Source organism: Amia ocellicauda, chromosome 13, assembly GCF_036373705.1.
Source record: "Amia ocellicauda isolate fAmiCal2 chromosome 13, fAmiCal2.hap1, whole genome shotgun sequence".
In the NCBI taxonomy this organism is placed as follows: domain Eukaryota; kingdom Metazoa; phylum Chordata; class Actinopteri; order Amiiformes; family Amiidae; genus Amia; species Amia ocellicauda.
The window spans coordinates 36180238-36182608 of record NC_089862.1 but is presented as its reverse complement, the minus strand read 5'-3'; the positions used below and the strand labels follow the sequence as shown (position 1 = coordinate 36182608).

Below are 2371 nucleotides of genomic sequence, written 5' to 3'. Positions count from 1 at the left end.
CGTATACTCACGGACGGAGACCAAGAAGGCCTTTGCGGTGACACCCTGGCCAATCGCTGTGTACTGTTCAGCGTTTCTGTAGCCAAGAAACGGGGATGGGGGGACGATGTTGAAACCAGTCCGTCGTTGGGTGGTGTGTCAACCCTGACTGACGGCGACCCCTGAGGTTGTTGGTTGCCTGTATTTGTTCCGACCGACAATGCGTCGGGCTGAATCTGGGTTGTTGAATTACCCCCAGAAGGCTGTGGCCTGAGTAGATGTTGGGGGGTCTCCAAGACCACCGTGGGAGATCCTCTCGGTGATCTCTCCGGGGAAGATGTTTGATCCCACTTAGACGGGGTAATTGTCCTCAATAGCTCATCCACAGAATGACTATCCCAAGAGTCTTGGGAAGAATAAAAATATACATTACATTTACATCTTTAAACGGCGACAGAAATCAAACTTAAAACAACATATCCAGGACCTTCAAAACCTTTAGCTTTTTTTAGACCTTTGAAAATAGGCTTAGACATTCACTACAACGCCTTATTATTTACAGACAATATATTTATTAGGACTTGATAATAAATGTAAAACAGAGAAGCCTCTGTAAATAAACGGTTTCTTAAATGTTTCTTTAAAAACTGTAATATTGTTAATAAAACTTTTTATACACACACACCACATTTCATTTTTAAACGAACCTTCCAAGTGTAAACGCTTCCTGATCCCGGGACTTCCTGTTTCACAAACGTTTTCACGATCTGTTTAAATATTAAATACAATGAACACCTTCAAGCCTTTTCCTACAGCCACTTTAAAACAGAAGTATAATTGCGGAAGATAAGCCAAACAACTTACTAAAACCTTTCGGCCAGCTTTACTTCCTAACCAGACGGTATGACAAACGGTCATTTCTAAACACATGCCCCAGAAACAAGCCTAGACCTGTCCGGACTTCTAAAGATCTTTCACAGAACCCCCCGCCCTACAGGAAATGGGCACCCATCGCTTAAATATTATCCCTCAACGGTCAAACAAAGCCCTTTTAAAAACATTAAAGTTTGAAAGATCTTACTTACCTCCAAAGAATAATCGTTTCTTATGTTTTTCAGCTGGTTTAGCTTTTTGCACTTCTGTGGAGGTAAGAGACATGTTTAACCTTTAACCACCCCCGCTTTATAAAAAGCTTTAACCTCTTACAAGCGGCAGATATATACTCACCGCTATCAGATACAGGGGCTGACGGCCTTTCAGATTCTTGAAAGGTTACGGTTCTCGAATGTAAAACGAAACAAGACCTCGATGTGGAAGGCCTTTCGTTGTCTCGAACCACGTTTCTTAATACTGTTAGAAAGGATAATTTTTTAAAATTAACAAAACGGGCCTCAAACATCTTACAGAAACGTTATACAAACAAACAGGGGTTTAGTTCTTACCCGGTCGGCAGACAGCCTGTCTAGGGACAACCACTTCTCTTGTTTGATCCTCGGAGACATTAATCACAGGCCTTTTGATAGTTTCTGTGTAATTAAAGAGACTGTCATTAATATATATTAAAACATTTTCATAACTCTAATGAGCCGCTTCAAAACCACCCACACACAACCATACATAAGAACCCTTGAGCGCAAACACAAAAATCTTACCGTCGTTGTTCCAGATGATATCCTCAGCGTTGGGAATTAACTCCTGTTGACTGGCTGAAAAATAATTTTACAGAACTTAAAACAGATGGTATAACCTTATTTACAATACATGACCACAACACGCTCTGAGTCAATGAAAATAATTTGAAGACTTACCTAAAAACTCGTTTAAATCGAAGTCGTTGATGTTGTTTCCGGACATTGTTGATCTTTAGGCTTAAATCGAAAGGTCAGTACGAGTCTGTCGAGCTGAAGACCAGACCTTCATACTTATACTGATGGCCAGCTGCCGGATCTGCTTGTAAGGCATTGTTCTGGGCTGGCCTTTGTGCCATCCTGTTACTAATTAACATATCAAAAACAACCAATAAAATGACCCTGCATCAAATTTCAAATAGAAACCAAGATGGCGACGATCTCTCTCCTCTCTACTCTAAACTTTTATTAGAACCTTTTGGTCTCTCAAAAAACATTTTTAAGCATCAAGACCTATAGTCAATAAGCACTAAGAATATTTCAGGCCTTTATACGCGCTAAAAAACAACCTGAGCCAAGAAAATAACTATAAAGATCTAAAATAAGTAGCGCTTTTACAGCGTTTTTTTTTTTTTTTTTTTTTTTTTTTTAATAGCGATGCTTTGTTTGGTATTAAACAAGTCACAAACTACTCAGAACAGCGTTTATCCCGCAAAAGAGATATTTGGGTTTATTTTACAAAGCTTATAAATTATATAGTTTAA

At 39.3% G+C, this 2371-nt stretch overlaps 1 long non-coding RNA gene across 1 annotated transcript; it reads right to left on the bottom strand.

Moving 5' to 3' along the window:
- Positions 1 to 297: 297 nt before the first annotated feature.
- LOC136766289 (uncharacterized) lies at positions 298 to 1491 on the bottom strand. The gene is made up of 5 exons (XR_010821719.1): positions 1422 to 1491; positions 1207 to 1329; positions 1065 to 1118; positions 687 to 746; positions 298 to 385 (listed from the first exon to the last, which is right to left on the bottom strand). It is a non-coding gene; the product is annotated as an uncharacterized LOC136766289 (long non-coding RNA).
- Positions 1492 to 2371: the final 880 nt, after the last annotated feature.